Source organism: Falco naumanni, chromosome 1 (assembly GCF_017639655.2).
Source record: "Falco naumanni isolate bFalNau1 chromosome 1, bFalNau1.pat, whole genome shotgun sequence".
NCBI lineage: Eukaryota > Metazoa > Chordata > Aves > Falconiformes > Falconidae > Falco > Falco naumanni.
This window is the reverse complement of record NC_054054.1, coordinates 126,620,408-126,640,368: the sequence shown is the minus strand read 5'-3', so window position 1 is coordinate 126,640,368 and position 19,961 is coordinate 126,620,408. Positions and strand designations below refer to the sequence as shown.

Genomic DNA, 19,961 nt, shown 5'->3' with positions numbered 1-19,961 from the left:
CGCGGCCCCCCCCGCACTTGTTGCTGGCGGAGCCGGGTGGAATATTCCGCCCGCGCCGCATTGGCCCGCGCCGCCGCCCCGCCCCCCGACGTGCGCCGCGTCCCGATGAGCGCGGGGCGGGGCCGGCGGCGGGGGCGCGAGGCGCCCCGCCCCGCCCCGCCCCGCCCCGCCCCGCCCCGAGCTGCGGCGGGAGAAGGGGGGGCCGTCCCCGGAGGAGGCGGCGGGGCGCGAGCTTTAGGGGGGACGGGGGAGCGAAGCACAAAGGCACCCCGGGAGCGCGGGGAGGCACGGCCGCCGCCGCCGCCCGCAGCCACCGGGACAGGGAGGGACGGGACTGCTGCCAGCACCTGGACGGGGCGGACCGGGAGGTTGCGGTCGTTCCCCTCGCCGGGGACCTGCGGCCCGGCCCGGCGGCCGGTGACGGGACAAAGGGAACGGTGTCAGAGGCGGGAACGGGAAGGGAACAAACCGCTCTGCCCCGGCGTCCGCGGTGGTGCGGAGCCGCCCACGGAGACACGCGTCCCCGCGGGCCGCTCAGCGCCGTTGGTCCCGCGGGAGAGCGGATCCTACCCGGCGGCGAGGGACCCTCCAGCTCTGCTCCCTGGGAGGCGGAGGGGTGGCCATGGGGCCAGTGGGGAGGCCCCACGCGCAATTTGGAGCCGCATGTCCCCACGCGCTTTCTCTCAGCCAAGCGGCGTGGGAGCGCGGGTGGCACAGCGGGACCGGGACCCCTTCCGGACCCCCTCCCCGGTTCTGCCGCCCTCCCCGCCGCACCGCGGCCCGCCCGGGACGTGTCACCTTCTTCCGCCGCGAGCCAGTCCCCGAGGTGGCCACGGGACATCGAGACACGCGCGTCGGGGACTGGAGGTCCCAAGAAACCGGTCGCCCGCCCGAAGCCGCGTAGGGTCCCGAACCGCTCCCCCCCCGGCGCCGTTGGGGGGAGGCTCCGGAGGGGCCCGGCAGCGCTTCAGCCCCGTCCAGTCAGTGAAGCCATTCCCGCGTCCGGGGGCAGCGACGCCGCCCGGGGCTTCCTCGCGAGTGGGAGCCGCAGCACCGCGACCCGGTGCTGGGTGGGCTTCTGCGGCTCCGTCCACGCGAGGTGAGGCCAGGCGAGGCCTCTCGTGGACCCGCCGCCCCCCACCTCCAGCCCTCCTCTGTACGGAGCTCGAAGCCGAGGCCGAGCGGCCGCCGCGCCCACGCGTGGAAGACCCCACGGTGGGCGTGGTCCCGGGGATGCGGCTGCGCGTGCTCCCCGGTGAAGGAGACCGCGGCTGCCTCCTCACGGACGCTGGCCTGGCTGCGGTTTGCCGCCGTGGGGGCGGTGGGTCACCTGTGGCAGGGGCCGCGAGGCCCGCGCGGCTTTGGACCATCTCCCCCCTGCGCCTGCTCTGTGCAGGGGTTACGGGGCGCTTCCCTTCTCCCGGCCCGGGACAGCGCCCGGGGGCAGCCACCGGCCCCGGGGTACGCCGGGACCGGCAGCGGGGGCCGGGGGACACCGGCGTCCTCCCGGTCCCGGGACCCGTTGTCTCCCGGGGCTCCTGCCTGCCGCCGCGGAGCCCTGCCCGGTGCCGCCGCTCGGCGGGGGGACTTCCGACGGCGGCCACGGGGAAAACAGGTCCCCTGCGGTGGGGGGGGACACGGGTGGTGACCCTGGGGCCCCACGGGGGACTCTCGGGGTGCGTGGGTCGGGTTTCCGCGGGCAGAGCCCCTCCTCCTGCCGCCGCTGGCCGAGGTGGAACCGCGCTCACGGGAGGAGGTGGCGGATTCCCACCCCGCGGCTCCCTTGGGCTGCCAGCTCCACGCCGCCAACTCCGCGAGAGCCACCGCACCACGCGTGTTTGGCGCGGCGTGCCCGGCGCGGCGCCGGCATGGAGGGGCCGGGCGGGAGGAGCGCACCCCCCGCGCCCTCCCGGCCCGCGGCGAGCGGCGTCCTGGGGAGATTTTCGTTAATATCGAATTAATCGTTGTTAATTAATGCAGGTCGCGGGGCGGCTCGTGAACTGGCGTGGACGCAGCGGCTCGGATCCCGCTTCCGGGAAGGTGCCGCTCAAAAGGGAGACCCGGGGGCAGGGGCACAAGTCCCGGCCGGGAGGGGCGCGGGGCTGGGCGTGGGGGTGTGCGGATCGTCCACCCGGGCCCGACGGTACCGGCGCCGCCGCTTCGTCTGCTGCTCGAGGCTCGCGGGGTAGCGTCCGCGGCAGCGTAGCGGCGTCCATTCCCGCGGCCGTGGGGGTGCTGCAGCCCGCGGAAACGGTGGTTGCCCCCCCCCCCCCCTTCGCCGCCGGGGTGTCCCGGTGCAGGCGGGAATCTCGGTCCCGGAGCCGAGCCTACTCGCACCGACGCCGCACCGGAGCCCGGAGGGGCCGCGGAGCACCCGGCTGAGCAGCCGCCCCTACCCCGCCGCCTGCGCGGAGCTGCGCGGCCCCGCGGAGCCCCAAAGCCACGCGTGGGGGCGAAATGCGCGAGGCCGCGGCTCTAGCTGCCTCCTGCGCGGGCATCAGCGGGGGTGACGGGTCCATCCCCGCCGGGACCAGCGCGGGGCCGGCGCTGGGGCCCCGGTTGCGGGGCGGGGGGGCGGGGAGAAGGCGAGACGCAAACGAGAACGGCGCGGGGAAAGCAGCGGGGAGCGATCGGCGCTGTGTGGGGGTCCGGCCGGAGCCCCCGGGCCGTGGGCGAGCCAGGGCCGGGGCTGCAACTGCTCGTCGGCTCTTGGCCCGGAAGGAGAAGCCGGACGGAGCCTCCCCGGCGCCGCGGGACGAGACAGCGCCGGGCGGGCTCGTCCTCGGCTCTCCTGGCCAGTTCCTCCCGCTGCCGGAGGAGGCCCGGGGACCCCCTCGCCCGGGGCTGGCGGCGCCGCGGGGGCCCCTCCCGCCCGGCCGGCCCACTGGGAGCAGGAGCGGAGACCGGGCACGGGCCGCCCTCCGCGCTCCCGAGGTCAACGGCAGAAGCTGCCTGGGCGCTCTACGGGCTCTCGGCCGGAGGGCAGCCGCTCGCCCCCGCGCCCCCTCCGCCCCCTCCGCCCCCGGCCAGCCCCGGCGCTGTCCTGGGCTCCCGGGGCTCGGCGCGGACTCGAGGACGGCTCCGGGCCGGCGAGGGCGTGTGCCACCGCGGCAAACCCCCTTTCCGCCCGTTTGAGCTCAAATCCGCCGCTCGGCCGCCGGCTCCCCGCTCCCCCAGCCCCTACTCGTGCTCCTCGGGGCTCAGCGGGCCGCCGCGGGGCAGAGCGCCCGGCTCCCTCCTCGTTTCTCGCTATGCGGGGGCTTCCACGGCTGCGAGCTTTGCAACGAAACCGGGGGGCTGCTGCCCCACCCGGGGCCGCGCGTGGGGGCGGCGGGGCGAGCACGCGTGTCCGAGCGCGGATGGGCCGGGGGCGGCGGCGGTGGGGGAGGGAGCTGGCTCCAACCCAACAGCCGGCACGATCGACCCCCTCGCCGCAGCCGGGCTCTTCCCCGCAGCTTCCCGTGCGCGCCGGTGACCGTGCTTCAGAAGCTGCTCCGCCCCACGGACACCCGCACCCGGGACGGCTAGGATCCAGCCCAGCTCCCGGTCCGGTCCGGTTTCCCGGGCGGCCAAGGATGCTGGTGCCGGTCGGAGACCCGGTTAAGCTACAGTCGCGCTCCCCTGTGTCCCCTTGTCCTGGACGACCTGAGCATGGCCCCAACGCTGAGACTGCGGCGGGAAGCGGGAGCAGAGCAAGTCGCCCCTCCGGCGGAGCCCCCAGCGGCTGCTGGTCCCCGAACCGAGTCTGCGGCTGGGCCGCACCTTGCGTCCCGAGAGAGGCGTCGTGCAACCCGGCCGGGCCGTGGGTACCGCCGAGCCGGGCGGAGCGCGCCCCGGAGCCCCATTCCACACGAATTCCCTGAGTGCGTGGACAACCCCCCCGCACCCTCAGGGCGGCCAGTCCCGGGTTCCCGATCCGCCCAGCCGCACGGTTCGGCTCCGGGCTTCTCCCGACCCGGTCCCATACCCCCAATACCCGAGCCGGGCGGGAAAATGATTCCCTCCACCCGCGGCTGAACGGAGCCAGGATGAGCCTAGGGGCAAATTCACGGCTCCCCGGGCCGGTGCCGGGCTGTCCCGGCGGGGCGGGCGCGGACCCGGGGACCCCGCGGCACCGCCGGGCCCGGCCCGGCCCTGGGCTGGGGGGCACCGTCGCCGGCTCGCTGCCTTTTCGTTTCCGAGCAGCTCGGGGCGAAGCGAGGAGGCAGCGACTGGCCCCGGGCTGCGGCACCTGCACCCCACAGGGGAGGGGTCGACCGGGGCAAGACCGGCGCCCCCAGGACTGAGCACGAGCCCGGCGACGGGGTCATACAAGGAGCTGCGGTCACGCGTGGGCTGGCTGCTGGTGGGACTGACCCGCGCGCGTTTCCCACCTCTTTCCCTCGGGCACCGCGCTGCCGTGCGCCCTTGACCCCCCGTTGTCCCCTAATGCCACCGGGGCTGCTGCCGGCGGAGCCGCGGAGGCGACCACTGTCCGGAGCGCAGAGGTACCCGGTCGGGGAAGCGGAGATCTCCGGGGGCGCCCGAGCAGCGGTGTCCTCGCGGAGCTCCTCCTTCGCACTCCCCGCAGCCCAGGAATTCCCGTGCCGAGGAATTTTTTTCGTGTCGACTTGTCTAACATCGAATTCAGGTCCGGGCAGGGCTTCCCCGGCGGCTCCGGACGCGCCAGCGCCTAGTGCTGCCGGGGAAAGGCAGCGTGCCCCGGTAGGCATGGATCGGGCCCGGCGGACCCCGGCAGGGTACCGGGCCCGGCTGCTGCCCCTTCTGCTGGGAGCTCGGCGCGGCCGGACCCAGCGGGAGCAGGGAGGGGGCAGCCAGAAGGGGAGAGTACAGGCAGGTTATGTTTGGTGGGCAGCTGGGACAGGCAGGACCGGGGAGGTTCCACAGGGCAGGCAGCTCCCTTCGGGACAGCCGCCGAGCATCACTCTGCGCGGATGCGGAGCGGTCCGCACTTCGCCCCCCGCGCAGAGGTGCGGCCCCCCGCCTGTCCCGGAGCCGTCCCCTGGCCGAGATGCCCCCATCCAGGTGCCCGGCGCTGTTCCTACTCCTCCGGGGCTCGGGATGGAGCCTCCGCGGTAGCGGTCGGTCCCCTGCGGGACACGCTCCGCGGGGCCTCCGTCCGGGGGACCCCCGCCCCAGGCTGCGATGGCTGCACCACGCCGAGCACCCCGGCCCGTGCTGGGGCAGTGGGTCCTGAGCAGAACCGCTTCTCTCCGCGCAGTTGGTCGTTATTCCCCGCTTAACGGCGCCTTGGCCAGCCGACGAGGTGACCGCACCGGGAAGACGCAGCCCAGCGCCGCAGCCGGTACCGAGCCGAGTATCCGCCGGGCAGCCGGGCCCGGGGTGGCAGTGCTGAAGGACAGCAGCGACCCCGCCGACCGGGGCGACCAAGCCCCGGCTGCCGCCCTCCAGCCCGGCCCCGCCCGGGTTCGCCCCCCGGGGGCGGGCGCGGGGAGCGGCGGGCGCGGCGGCGGGCCCGGCTCGGGCTTGTCCCTAGGGTGCCGCACGGAAACGCGATGCTTCCCGGCGCGGCCCGGCCGGCCCGATTAATTCCAGGTGCCTTCCATAGGTGGCACCGTCCTACTGGAAATGGCGGCCGCGGCCGGCGCTCAGCCCTAGGCGCTCCCACCGCCCCCGGAGGGCACTGCCGCTCTCGGGACCCCCACACACACCGCGGGCTTCAGCAGGGTGAAGCGCCCGCAGGAGGCCCCGTGAGCTGAGCCAGGCCCCGGGGCGGTGCGGGGGCTCTCCCTTGTGCGGTCCCCACGGGGGAAAGCAGCCGCCGCCATCTCCCGAATCACACGCCCGCGAACCGTTGGAGAGCCACCCGCGTCGGCCTTGCGCATGGGAGCCTCCCCACGCGTGTCCCCGCAGCCACCGCTGCACCCTCCCCGGTGGGGCCCGCGGGGACGGCGCACCCCTAGCACACCCCCTGCGCCGGCCAGGCTGAGCGGCGGAAGCCCCACGGGGTCCCCCTGCGGGGAGCGCCTACGGGGGACGCCAAGCGCCCGCTCCCCGCGTCCCAGGCGTGAGCTGCTCGTCGCTTCCGGCCCCGGGGCCGCCCCCTGCAGCCGCGCAGCTCCGCGGGTCTGAGCGCAACCCCCGTGCGAGGAAAGTGCCGCTCCCGGAGGCGGGGCGCGGGGGGGCAGCGCTTTATCGCACCGCTCCAGGCTGCGAGCACTCTGCACAAAAGACCTTTTGTTTCCGGGGTTTCTGAATTTGCTGATTATTTCTAGGAACATAACTACGAGTTGTTTGCAGAGGAGGGTGAAGGAGCAACCGAGCGAGCGCTGCGTCGGGCGAGCAAACCTGAACATTTCGGGATATTTCCCCCACCGCTCCCAACCTCCCGTTTAACTGGCGCGACTCCGTCCCACCCACGCTGCTGCCCACGTCGGTGCCGCGCTGCTCGGCCCGCAAGGACGGCAGAAGGACGAATCTGCTCCCTCGCGGCTCCGGCTGCAGCGGCCACGGAAGCGCCGCGAGTGGGCTGGCACCATCCGACGGCCCCGCCGTGGCGGAACGGACTGCGGTGCCCGACCGCGCGGGTCCCGCCGGGGGAGAGCTCAGCCAAGGTGTGACAGATGACATGGGGTACGATGCAACTGCTCGGCCTTGCCCCTGCCCCTGTCCTCGACCCTGCCCTGCTCTGTCCCTGCCCGTCCCTGGCCGACCGCGCTCGGCTCCGCCGCTCCGCTTTTAACAAAAGCAATTAGAGGTGAAGCGCGGTCCATTTGCATTCCACCTAATGACCGCCGGCGGCTTCCCCCGGGCGGGGGGCAGCATCTGCGGCGGGACCCGTCCCGCTGCGGAGGGCAGCGCCGGCCCTGGTCCCCGTCCGCCCCGTCCCGCCGCCACGGTCCCGCCCACACCGCACAAGGTAGATGCTGTATTTAGGTTCATGCCCTTATATGGCGATGAGCGCGGCGCCCCGCGGACGGCGCGCACCATATAAGGAAGCGGTGCCAGAGCCCGGGGTGAGCTGGTGAGCGCTCATTGGCCCGTCGGTATCGCAGCAACCAGCTCTCACGAGTGGAACGGCCCCGCGGGGGGTGGCGAGGGGGCCGCGGGGCCGAGACCCCCCGGGGGCGAGGGGACGGAGCTGACCCCCCCACTCCCACGAGTGACCCCCGCTACACCGGAACTCCGTGCCCCGCCCGGCTCCCCGGTGCTGCCTCACTGCCCCTTCCCGCCCCGGGGCTCCGGGCCGAGCCGGCGGCCGCACACTGCCGAAGGAGGGGGCGCAGCGCCGTCTTCCGTGGGCACCGACGGCAGGAGGGAGCCCACCGTGTTCCCGAAGTGCGGCAGGACCGCCGGTCCCTGCCGTGTCGCCGTAACGCGGGTCACAGAGAAGACCATGTCCGTCCCACCCGCGGCGGCGGAGCGCTCGGCGGGGATGAGGCGGCGGCGGGGCAGAGGGGTCCCAGCGGGGCCGCGGGCCAGCACAGACGGCCGGACGGCGTGGTCCCCGCACAACCCCGTTCCGCGCCGCCGAGCGACGACACGGGGCCATGTGCAGGGCAGGGGAAGCGGGGAGCCGCGGCGCTGCGCGGACACGGGTGACCCGCATACGGGGCACACAGACCGGGGGGCTTCGCTGTCCCTTGCCGCAGCCCGGCGGTGGGCAGCCCTGTGGGGCCGGGACCCCGCGGAGGTGGACGGGCGGGGCTGAGCCTGGCGGGGACTTTCCCGGTAGGCACCGGCGACCCTCGCACCGTGCGTGGCAGGAACGGCGCTTTCAACGCACGCGGGCTGCGCGCACCCCCGGCGCGGCAAAGCGCTTTCCCACGTCCAGGCGTCCCGGTGCGGGCCGGTCGCGACAGCCCGCCCCGACCCCCCCGCGGCCGCCCTCCCGCGGGGGAAGGACCACCCCGGCCCGGCTTCCCACACGCGTGGTTTTGGGACGACCCGTCGCCCCGCGCGAAAGCCACCGGTGGGGCGCGACCCCCCCGGCTGCGCGAGGCAGAGGCAGCGGAGGCGCCCGCCGCGCACCCACGCGTGTCCGCTCGGGCCCCGCGGGCGGGCGCCGGGAGGCCGCCGCCGTGGCGGGCGTGGGGCGGTGACACGGCGTGGGACCGCGGGTCCGAGTTTTCGTTGCGGCTTCGCTGCGGAGCCGGTGCCGTGGCCGAGCCGCGTCCGCGCAACGCCGCGTCAACCCGCCCGCGCTCCCGCCCGGCTTTTATTTTATTTATTTTTATCGTTTCTTTCGGGGTATTTATTTTAGTTTTATTTTAAACCGGGCGCTTCGGGAGCGGCGGCGGGGCACCTCCGGCGAAGCGGGCTCCGGGAGGGTGACCGGACCGCCCCCCCCGCTGCGCCGCCCCCGGGGTCGGAGCCGCCCCTGCCCTCCTCCTCGGCGGGCACCGGGCGGGGGCTGCCGGCACGTGCCGTCCCGGCGCCGCGGGGAGTCAGGCGCGATCGGGGCGGGCAGCCCCTCGCCCCCCCACCGTGGCGCAGGTGAGGCCTCACCGGGGAGGCTCCGCTCCAGCCGCCGGGCCCCGCCGTACCGCGGAGCCTCTGGTCGCGCCCCGGGCCGCCTGCCCCGGGGCTCGCCGGGGGGGGCCGCGGCCGGCGGGGAGGGCTGCGCTGCTTCCTTGCCGTCGCCGTCGTTCTTTCTCGCCCCGCCACCCCCCACCCCCCACCCCCCCCCACCCCCCCCCACCCCCCCCATGGCAGGATTCAGCGGGCTCCGCCGAGCAGCCATTTTCTGCAGCTGCGTCTCCACCGGAGCTCTGCCGGGCGGCGGGGCCGGGCGGCGGCATAGCCCGGGGGGGGGCCCCGCCCCACTGCCTGCCGCCAACACGGACGCCCTGAGCCCGGCTGGACGGTTCCGGGGCCGGGCGGGCTGCGCTGCAGGGCTTGCAGTGACAATCCCACCCTTTCCCCGCCATTTTGTTACCGTGCTGGCGTTTTCCCAAAGCAGAGACAGAGCGAGAGCCTTGGGAACGGGCCCCCGTTGTGTCGGGGCGGGCGGCCCCCCCCAGCCCGGGGCCCCCGTTCCCCTCCGGCCCTGCAGCGCCGCACCTGGCAGCGGAGCAGGTCCCGGGACGCCCGGCCGCCGGCGGCTCCTTCCCACCGGGATCGCCCGGCTCCCCTTGGCGCCCCGCGCACGCGGCAGCCACGGGTCGTGGCTGGCTGTGTCCACGCGGGACCCAGTCACGCAGGGCTGGCATCAGTCTCCGGGCCGCGGTCCTCAGGCGAGGGAGCCCGGAGCGTGGTCACCAGCCTCCCTTCCCAATGGGCCGGGGACGCGGAGCTGGTCGCCTCCCTTCACCCGCCCCACGGGCATCGCAAGTGCCCCGACGGCCGGGGGGGACACCGTGCCGTCGCGCAGGGGCCGCGCCGAGTCCGAGCCGCCCGGTTCAACGCCCTTTAGTTCTGCTCGGTCCCGGTGGGGGCTCCCCGCGGGACCAGCCCAACAGCCCTCGCGGGAAGCCCGTGGGGACGACGCGGGCCAGTGCGTGCCCCACGCGAGACCGGACGGCCCGGCGGGGCGCCCACCCCGGCCAACCCGGCGGGGAGGGCGACGCGGGGGGAGGGAGTCGGCCGGGACGAGCCGCGGAGCTGTGCTGGCGACGCGGGGTCGGGTGGGCAGGACGGCGGATGCTCCGACGGGGCGGGCCGGTCACTCCACCCGCGCGGAGGTTGATGAACGCCGATGACAGACACCAGCCAGGGGACACAGAGGGTGGGTGCATGTCTCTCGCCCCACGGCAGCATTCCCGGGCCGGGGGCAGGTGGAAGAGCTCGGTTGTGGCACGACGGGGGAGACCCCAGCGCAGCGACGACTGCAGATGCCTCGTACGAGCGGGAGCGGAGCGCGGCGGGGCCGGTCCGTGCTCCGGGTTGGGCCTCCGGAGCCGAGCGGCAGCGGAGGGCGGAGAAGGGAGCGGGGAAGGAGGGGGCTCCTGCAGTGCTGCAATGCAGCGCCGCGCCGAGAGCCCAGCCCGCCGGCCCGGCAGCGCTCCGCCGCCCCACCACTGCTGCAATGCAGGTGTGAGCCCCGCGCCGCGTCGGGCTGAACCGGGCCGGGCCAGGCGTCCCCCCTGCCGCGCCGGGCCGCCCCGTGCCGCAACCGGCCCGGGCTTCGGCTCTCCCCCCCTTTCTCGTCCCCGTTTCGTTTTCCTCCCGCTCCTGCCGGGACCGCGGGACGTTTCCTCCCCGGCGGGTGTCCCCGGGACCTCCCGCTCACGCAGTGTTTGCCGAGGGGGAGGGGGGCCCTCATCCCACCCGCGGCGCTGGACGCCCGCGGGCCACGCCAGCAGTCGCCCCGGCCCTCCCAGCTCCCCGGCTTCTCGCTGCGGCTCCCCCCGATGCCGGGACGCCTGCGAAGCTCCCCAGTGCCGCAGCGACTCGGGGCGGGTCCCCGGTCGCTGCCCTGCTCCGCTCCAGCTTCTCCTGGGGAAAACTGTCCCTCTCCCCACCCTACCTCCGGGCCGCCTCCCCGGGGCCCCCCACCCTCGCCGTCGTCTGAGCGGGAGCTTCGCCCCGTCCCCACTCTGCCCTGCCTGTAGTCCCGCTGCAAAGAGCGCTGCGAGTCCTATGCGGGACCCCAGGCATGGCAGGGTCCCACCTCCCCTCCACTTCCCCGCGGCTGGCATTTGACACTTGGACGCACCACGGGGCCACGCAGCACCGCACATGCGTGTGGAGGCACCCGGTAGGGGGGAGCCCCGCGCCGCAGCCGCCTGCCCCGAGCCGCAGCCGCTCGGGATGCCCCGACCCCCGCTCCGCTCGGGATGCGCCGCGGCCGGCACCCGGGGAGGGGCTGCGGGGGGCTGTGTGGCCACGGCTGTCAGCGAAACACTCCAGTGCCCCGGGGAGAAGGAATTAATCTTACAAAAGTCACAGCCGATAAGGGTACAAACCCAGCAGGACAAGGAGGATCACAGGGGTGCATAAAATAACCGGGGCCGTCGGGCATGTTAAAACGGGGGGACCAGTATAAATCCCCCACTGCCCGTCCTTGTCCCGCAGGCTGTGGGTTACACCCCTTGCAATTCTGAATCCTGCCGTAGCAGCCTGGGGCTCAATGGCAGCGCATCTCTCCAAGCGATGCCAAGCAGCCGCGATTTTTGCCCTTCCCACCTGGATTTTTTTTTTTTTTTTTTTTTTTTTTTTGCATTCCAGCTCCAGCTACTGCTGGTGCGGACTTCAGCCGATGGATCCTGTTGTGTCTTCATTTACTAGATGAAAGCTCGTCTGAGTCTCTCTGTGTCTTCCCTGTGTAGTGGTTTTCGGGCTCATCAAAACGTCCTTAACCTTGCCTTCGAGACGCCCAGCAGCCCCACTGCCTCCGGCTTCTGGGGCTCTCCACGCCCTCACGGCATCCCTCTGCCTCTTTTCCCACTCCTCTCCAATATTTCAGTATCTCTTTTAAGCTACCGGAGCCTGTTAACACGGAAAGTGGGCTCACCAGTGCCACACACCGAGGCAGTACCGCCAGCCTGCGCGGCCGCCAGCATCCCCTGCGGATCCGGGGAGCCCGCGGCGCCGGCTGCGCTGGCCCCGGCCCCCCAGTGTCACACGGCCCCGCGACGGGCGCGGCTGCGGCCGGTGCCCGGTGGCACGGCGGGGGCCGAGAGGGCGGCTGTGGGCGATGGCTCTTGCCCCGGAGGTTTGGATTTGAACTTCTCCGGGCAGGCTGCTCACCGAAGAGGGATGGATGCGGGTACAGAGCGATCCCTGCCCGCAAACCCCGGCGGTGCCGGCGGGGCAGCGGCTCCCGGCCGGCGCCTCCCAGCCCCCCCCAGGGGGTTCAGCCCCCGGCCCCTCCTGCTCGTGGTCCCTCTCTAGGTGAAGGGTAGCGGGTAGCGCTTTGGGAGCCCACCCCGCACCGGCGGGGAAAGGTCCCCTGCCCCCCCCCCCCCCGGGACGGCTGCGTCCCGCAGCCCCGCACCAAACGGCTGCCGGGCTGGTTCTCTGCCACCACCCTCCGGTTATCGCATTCTCTTTTGCAGTTCAGCGTCTCGCAGGACACGCTCCCAGAGCCTCCCACACAGATTCCCCGTCTCTTGGAAAGGTAGCTCGCACCGAGCCGTGCCGGGCTCTCCCCAGCACACCCCCCCGCCGCCCCCGCCCGGGGGGCACGGGTGTTTAGGGCCTCCCCGTGCCACCTCCCGCCTCGGAGCGCCGCTTCGCTGCCTGAGCACAGGGGATGCTGCTGCGGGCAGCAAATTCTCAGTTACGGGGAATGGAGGGTGCACAAGGCAAAGGTAAAATTGCCTTTCCGGGGAAAGAAAAAAAGAGTTAAGCCTCTTAGTCCGAAACCAGAAAAGACAATGCCACGGCCAAGAGTTATTTGTCACATACTCAGGCGAGAGATGGAAGGAATTTCTGTGATAATGCTCTTCTCTACTCAGCCGTTGCTGCTGAACCACAAATTGCTGCTTGCAGCACAAAATATGGAAATGTGATACATTAGATTAGATGTCTTCTTGTTGGGTCTCTCTGCGCTGCGTTTGCTAGGAGTTATTTCTGAGTCCCGAGAGTTAAAGCATCTTCAAGAAGCAGAGCATCAAACACTGAGAAAGTGGGTCTGCTTCAGGTTGCAGGGGTACAGGAATTAAAACCATCAGGAAAGCAGACACCGTGCAGTGACTGAAGAATTTTTCAAAGCGAAGAGGGACGACCAGGGAGGGCTCTTCCCACCCCTGGTTAAAAATGGCTCAGGGTCAGGTTGAGCCGTTAAACTCAAGATAAGACATCTCATTCCACCAGCCAGCCGGGGAGAGCTGAGGCACCTCTGGTGTCTAAGCGCCACATGGTCTTCTCTGCAGAACCCACGATGAATGTCCCTGTTTTATCTGTTGCCGGTGACTTCATGTGCCAGAAGGACACAGGCGGAGGAAGGATAGTGTCACGGCCGGACCCAATGCGCGCAGTGGGCAGCGGCTGTAAAATACATTCCTGATGTTAAAATGACAGCCTGGCTTGCACCGCACTGCAAAATGGATGGGTACATTCAGGGACAACGTTGCATCCTTCATTTTTCAAGCCATGTGGAATTACTAACATATGTGAAAATAACGTTTACTAGCCTATGTGAAAATTACCATTTATTTTGTGCTTTGAGATGCTCCGGTCCCTCCCCGATACCGAACAAACCTTCCCTCTCCCAAGCTTGTGTCTGGTATTTAAAAGAACCTGACGCTCCTTTTTTTTTTTTTTTTTTTTTTAAAGCTAAAATAGAAATTATTTCCTTTCTCAGGTCCTTGTGACTGTGAGCTTTGAGCAGCTCCACCAGCAGTGACTTGTGGAGTGCATCCCCCTCTGCGGCACCAGTCGTGGGAACGGGTGTCCTCCCCTCGGGAAGCAGGAGATGGAGACGCCAGCGCCGAGACCCACAAATTCAGTGCCAAGAAGGACAAAAAAAACAAACAAACAAAACAACCCAACCAAAACCCAAACGCAATCCCCCCCGCCCCATCTTCTGAGATCACGCTGTCCAGGCTTACACAAAGGGCATTTTCCAGCTTTCCTCGCCGCTCCCCCCAGCGCCGGGGCGGGCCGGTGAGCGCTGCCCGCCGCCCGCCGCCCCGGTTCTCCCGGTGCAGTTCTGCCTGCCCCTTTCCCAGCATGCCTGCTGGGGTTAACCCTTGCCGCATGGCAGAGCCCACGCCTGCAGCCGAGCGTGGCCATTTTAGCCCGCAGGCTCGGCCCCCCTCCCCGCGGAGGGCAGCACCGCTCCTCCCTCCCCCCCGGGGCCAGCTTCTTGCCCTCCGAGGTGGCTGGGGGCAGATCCTGCCTCGGGGCTGGGTGGCACTGCCCACGCGGCATGACATGGCCCCACGGAGCATCACCCTGGCTGGGCCCTCCAGGAGCCGGGGCTGCCCCGCGCGCACACGGCCACCCTCAGCACCGGGCCGCGGGGAAACCCGGAGTCTGAATTTCCACCCTGCCCTCTGCTGCTCTTGGAACAGCTCGTGGGCTGCAGTTTTCCATCTTTAGCTTCAGCCCAGAGGTAACTTTTGAAGTTTGAGTCATCCTGGTTTTCCTATTCTTGTGCTTCACGAATGAGCGCAGCACAGTTCCCACGGGGGCATCAGCGAGGGGGAAAGGGGCAACCCCAGAGACCCAGGGCTCTTCTCTGGACACAGCCCCAGGCGGGGTCAGGTTGTTCCTTCTGGAAGCTCATTTCACAGCTGTTACCCAACACCACCACTCCTCGTGCTGTGCATCCCAGGCTCATCCCCACTGCAGAAGACTTGAGTGTCCAGTGGCTTCCCAGGAGACCAGGAGATGTGGCTTTACATTGGCACAACAAGAATTTTTTGCTCAGCCCAGTCTTTATATCCAACATTACATATGCATTTGCTAAAGCTTCCATCAGCTCAGACTCTCCGTTCAGGCTGCCTGCTAATGCATCTTGTGATAATATCTAACCCGTTTTAACTTACTTTGTAGGACTTCTTTGCCCTGCCTGCTACAGCACAGCAGCAGTATCTCCTAAAGGTTTAGGTTATTCCCTTTCTCACTTCCAACTAAGCACTTCTGACTGAAGCACGCCTATATCCCAGAAACTGTGTCCACACTTGGGCCATGGTAATGTAGAAACTGTTTGGAAAATGGGAATGCAGCCATACCCCGCTTCCCAGTACCTCCCTGGGACAGAGAGCCTGTCACACTAGTGGAGCTCTGCCTTGGCAGCTTTGCTGGGTCAGGATCTGTCATCCCAACTGGTGCCAGTGCCATCCCTTGCATAAGGGTCCTGGTATTTGATGGAGATGCTGGAGGATCTGGCAGCTGATGATTCAGTTTCCTTCTCTCTCCACCCTTAAACCCCATGGGCCCGCTCTCAGCAGGGTCAGCCAGGGATGGCCACGCCGAAGTCATGACTCCTGGGATTCAGGGTGCTTCCTACTAGACTGCGCTGCATCACACAGTGTGTTTTATATGCCTGCTCGTTCGATAAAAATAAATCTTCATGTTTGCAGTTTGCTTTAAACTACATCAAGGTGTCAGCTGAACTGACGGCTCCCTCTGAGAAACGACTTCAGTAGGTGCCAGCAAATTGCTCCCGGGTGAGCCTGGGATCTTGCCCTGCGATGGGAGGCACTGGCAGGTCCCAGCTCGAGGGCAGGAGACCCTGGCCGCCCTCAGCCCTTGCCAGTGCCGGCCCCGAACTGTCGTTGTTACAGAGACCCTCATTTCTCTCGCATTTGCACCCAAAGGTCTGCCACACAGTAATACCCTTCCAGTGTCCATGAGACTCCACACGCCAGCACAGGCCCAGGGATGACTCCGACAAGCAGCTACACCACCAGGGACCCTCCTCCCTTCCAGTCCCTCCCAGCACAGCACCTGGCTGCAGCCACCACGGCCCCTCTCCCACATCATCCGTTCCCTGTCACTCCCTGCAGCGATCAGGGGGTCCCTCCCTGGGAGCACAGTGAGGGGGGCCCAGGACCTGAGCCCTCATCTCCTCCATCCAGCATCTTGCTCACACAGTTGGTCTTCCTTGCCACACTGATGCTGCCCAAGGCTGGGCTATGCTGCAGAGCTGCGTTTCCGTCAGACATGGCTGGTGGCAGCCACCTCGTGAACACGTGAACTGCTTCATTTTGCCTTTATTGGGATTCTCCCCAGCTCAGGGTGCAGGCAGGAGCTTTCCTGGGCACAGGGGACCCCTGCAGCCGCTCACTGAGGTTCTGGTAGTGTGTGGAGATGGTTTGGGCTGTGCCTGGCACTATGGAGCCTTTTTCCTCTTCTGGTGCAAACGTAAACAGAGCAGTGTCCTTGCGGTCGTCTCCTCCCGACACAGATCTCGCATGAATCTGGGCTGAATCCAAATGATCTTATCTGTAGAGGAGAGGGAGGATTTCCTAGCGCCAGGCATTTTCTTCAAACTTCAAACCAGAGGCAGCTCTGTGGGATGGGGGAGGTGAGTGGGCTCGGAGATGGGGCAGAACTGGAGGAAGCCCCCTCGCTGGCCCCCTAGCCCAGCTGCCCTGGTTTGGGGGGGGTGGGGGGGTGGGCTACCGCACATTGGTCTCACCCTACTGCAGCTGCTTTCCGAGGTAGAGGGACACCAGCTCCACCAAAAAGCCAGCAGAAAAGCTTTGGTGGCAGGCCTCTGCTGCTGGACCAGTCCCGTTGGATGCAGTTTTAGTTAAAATGGTTTATAGCGGCAAACACATGCACGGCCGAGCTGTACAGCTCTCACTGTGCTCCAAGGGATGGGCTGGGAAAAATGCAGCCTGAACAGTGGGCTTCCCCCCCAGCAACGTGACCATGAATGCTTTACCTTGTTGCTGGGTTCTCCAACGGGGGAGAGATGCTGAGGCCACCGCATTCAGCAAAGTGACACAGTCAGCTCCTGACATCGCATAGTGAAATGAGAAAAGAATGGGAAAAATAAAGGAAAGCCATCACAAAATGCATGCAATGACTGCCTGGAGGAGCTGCCCCCCACCCACACATGAGCAAAAGCACTGAGTGCCCCAACTGTGTGGGAAATCCACTGCTTCCCACTGCGTACAGCCACTTACGCCTCCTGCCCTTCTCCAGGGAGGAGCTCCTCCCCCCTTCCCAGCCTGGACCTGGAAGTCTCCCAGTCCCCATGAGGCTGTTTCTTGTTCTGATTAAAACCCATCAGCTCCGTGTATTCAACATCCTTCTCCTTAACAGCATCCTCACCCCAGAGATGCAACCTCTTCTACTGAGCCCCAGGGCCCACCCTGCCAACTGCCCCATGGCCATCCCCTGGGGACGGAGTTTCTGTCACCTCCTGTGGAATCACACCACATCTGCTGAAACTACACAGTGCCATGGCAATCGATGGTGATGGAGCTCAGTGAAGGGAGGGCTGGTGGCTGGATTCCACCCAAGCACCAGTGCGGGCACTGGAACCACTGTGTCTGGGGAGGGGAGAACCTGAAAGCAGCTTTACAGCACAAATTTGCTGTCCCTCCTCTCAGCACAACCATGTATATAGATGGATGCATCATACCCTTTCAGAAGAACTGAAATATGAACACAGATTCTCTTTTTAAATCAGCAAATGTTTGTCTGGAATAAATCCAAACCAAGCAGAGGTTAACGCATTCCTGGGAAATACATTAAATACAGTGCACACCAGTCTTCCTAATGGAGCACGGTGACGCTCCATCTCGTCCTGGATCACTTTGATATCCATTGTAAGTCATAGCGGACTTCACATTAATTTGCTCAGTAACAGGGCATTTAGGTTTGATGCACTTAATACGGAAAGAGAGTGGTATGAGTAAGTAATTCATAACCTAAACACTTAATCTTTCCCAGCCAATTGGCACAAAGCAAGGGGAGGGTGTATCTTTTAAACCAGTGACTACTTATCGCACCTTTCACTGCACAGGAAGCTGCTGGAGTTGTGATAAACATGATCAAACTATTAAACTAAGAAATATCTGGCTATGTGGTTTCCGGGAAATGGTGCCTCAAACAAACCACAGCTACTGCCAGCAAAGACAATGTTTTAGGTGCTTCCACGGCTCATGGAGCGGCGGTGGGCGCAGAAAGCACACACTCAGAGGAACATTGTTTCCCTAAAAACTGGCAACACAATACAATCAATTTTCAAAAATGTTAACGAGCTAAGCTAACTGTAAACCTGCAACCAGTTATTAATTGCCAAGAGTCTCACCCACCTACAGACTAGAGAAGGAAGCTGCCGAGCCAGCTCACGACAGCAGCAGTGATGCTCAGGCTTTGGCCAGGAGCCTGCAAGCCCACATCTAAATAGACACATCCTACTATTTGTGAGAATCCCTGTTGGTTTCATCTACCTTTGCCTGCCTAAGGAAAAAGTTCTCCTTTTGCAGCCACCCTGCCCCAGAGCAAGCCCATCTGACCAGCCCCGCTCCTGGACTGGCTCCTGCCGCTGTCTGTCGAGCGGCACTTCCCCTTTCATAAATCACATTTTGCATTCTGAGCATGCGTCTCCTCTTCCATGCCATTTTTGTTTTCAGATAACCATTAGCTTAATTAATCAAGGGAAATGCATAATTTCTGATTGTCTGCTCTGCCAGCTACGCCTGGGATGGCAGGGAAATGCTTCCCACCAAACCATCCCTGGGCATCTCCCTGGCACGGGCTGGGGTTCACCTGCACAGCCCACAGGTTCCTTCCCTGACATCAGCTCTTCAGCACCCTTCACCACCGCTGCCTCTGCCCGTCACTCACATGGCCCCAGCGACATGTAGCGTTGATTAAAATCCTCTTAAGATTCAGCACAGCTCACAGGGAAAATGTTGATTGAGTTCACCTATTTCCGCTTGCTCTCCATGCACATACAATCAGAGTTTGAGGTCTCCATACAAGCAGGTGAAAATCACAGGCGCTACACATATTGCAGAAGTTTCCACTGACTTTGGAGCATCAGCTGAAACAAGAGATAACGGAGCTGTTGGTATTGTCCTTGCCCACACTAACGTATCTGGGATGGAGCCATCTTTCTGCTGGAAGCTCCCAGAAGCCATTCCCACTACCACATGAGCACACCGAGTAGCAGACCTGAGCTACACCAGACCAAACCCAACATCTGCGACAGTGGTGTCTGCAGTTGGGATTGTTCCACTTGGATACAAGCCTCCACAGCTGCCCCAGCTGAGAAGATAGCATCCACACTTTCAGTGGTTGCGTTTCCTTTGATTTATCCCAACCTGCCTTAGAAAAGCGCTCTGGCTCTGGCACAGGAACATCTGTAGGCAAGGCTTGGGCTGACCCAGCTCATCCGCTGCAAACAAGCCCCAGCAGATGAGACCTAGCTGGATGCTGCCCCACCTTTCTGTGGATGCCACATAAATCCTCAGGATTTACAAAGGAACAGTTGCCAAGCTGACTTTTGAAACTTATTTACATAAAATGAAGTCTGGGATAACTAGGTGGCCCAGAAGTGGGCAGCACTAGATGGAGGGGCTTATTTTTGCTTTGGGAATAGCACTGCCACACACCCAGACAGATAGATGCCATGCCACAGCAGCACCCAGGCACAGAGCCCACAGGGTGCTCCCCACCCCCTGGACTCACACACAGCTGGGGCAACTCACCCATGTCTTCAGGTAGCTCCAGTATAACCACAGGGTCCACCTCACCCAAACCAATTAACTCTGCTTCTCACAAGCTTGAAGCTCTTGCCCATGCCCATGCACATTAATGTGCCACCAACAACAGTATTTCAACTAAGATCTTTTCTGGAAGAGAAATCAAGCAAAAGCCCAACACAAAAAAGGCTGGCAACTGAGCCAGTTTGGCAAGCATGAGGTTCAGGGGCAGTTACTGTATGAGCACTTGGCTCTGCTTGGGAATGTTACAGAGGATCCCGGGGAAGCGGGGACAGAGCACGGTACCTCAGCCACATGCAGGTGGACTCCACGGACTTGCCGCTAGGCTGCTACTGTTGCGTGAGCCATTTTGTAAAGAATTAGCCCTGCACTGTATTTTCAGTGGACTCTAGCAATTATTAACCTAGTTCAGAGACATCTGCAGGCTTTTTTTGATGAATTTGGACCATCCTCCTTTCTGGAGAAGTTCAACGTCTCATTTAACAGCGATCCTGCCCAATGCTGGGGATAACACCACTGGGGGGGCAGCATCAGGATGAGAGGCAGCCATTGCCCATCCACTGCAGCCACATTCCCAGAAGCCTTCCAGCTTTCTCACCACAGACCTCACGCAGCCTGTTTTGCTCCGGAGAAACCCAGCCCTGCCTTGGCACTGCAGGGAAACACTGAACCACTGGCCCCTACGGCCTTGCTGCCCGCCTGGGTGGCACCAGGAGAAAACAGGGCGCCCTGACACATGGCAGGCAGCAGCACACTCTCACCCAAAGGGAAAAGTCAGAACTTGATGTCATACGCTGCATCTCGGAGCAGATTTTAACCTGCAAGTACCTGCTCTGGGGCACCCCAGCCACAGCCTGCCTGTGCAGGGATGCCTTCTGCGCCATCCGTAGGCAGTAACAAACGCACTCCAAATCCCGG

At 65.8% G+C, this 19,961-nt stretch overlaps 1 long non-coding RNA gene across 1 annotated transcript; it reads left to right on the top strand.

Annotated features, from left to right (window-relative positions):
• Window positions 1–11,540: 11,540 nt before the first annotated feature.
• Window positions 11,541–14,952, top strand: LOC121082583. Its single transcript, XR_005826061.1, has 2 exons — window positions 11,541–12,022; window positions 13,211–14,952. It is a non-coding gene; the product is annotated as an uncharacterized LOC121082583 (long non-coding RNA).
• Window positions 14,953–19,961: the final 5,009 nt, after the last annotated feature.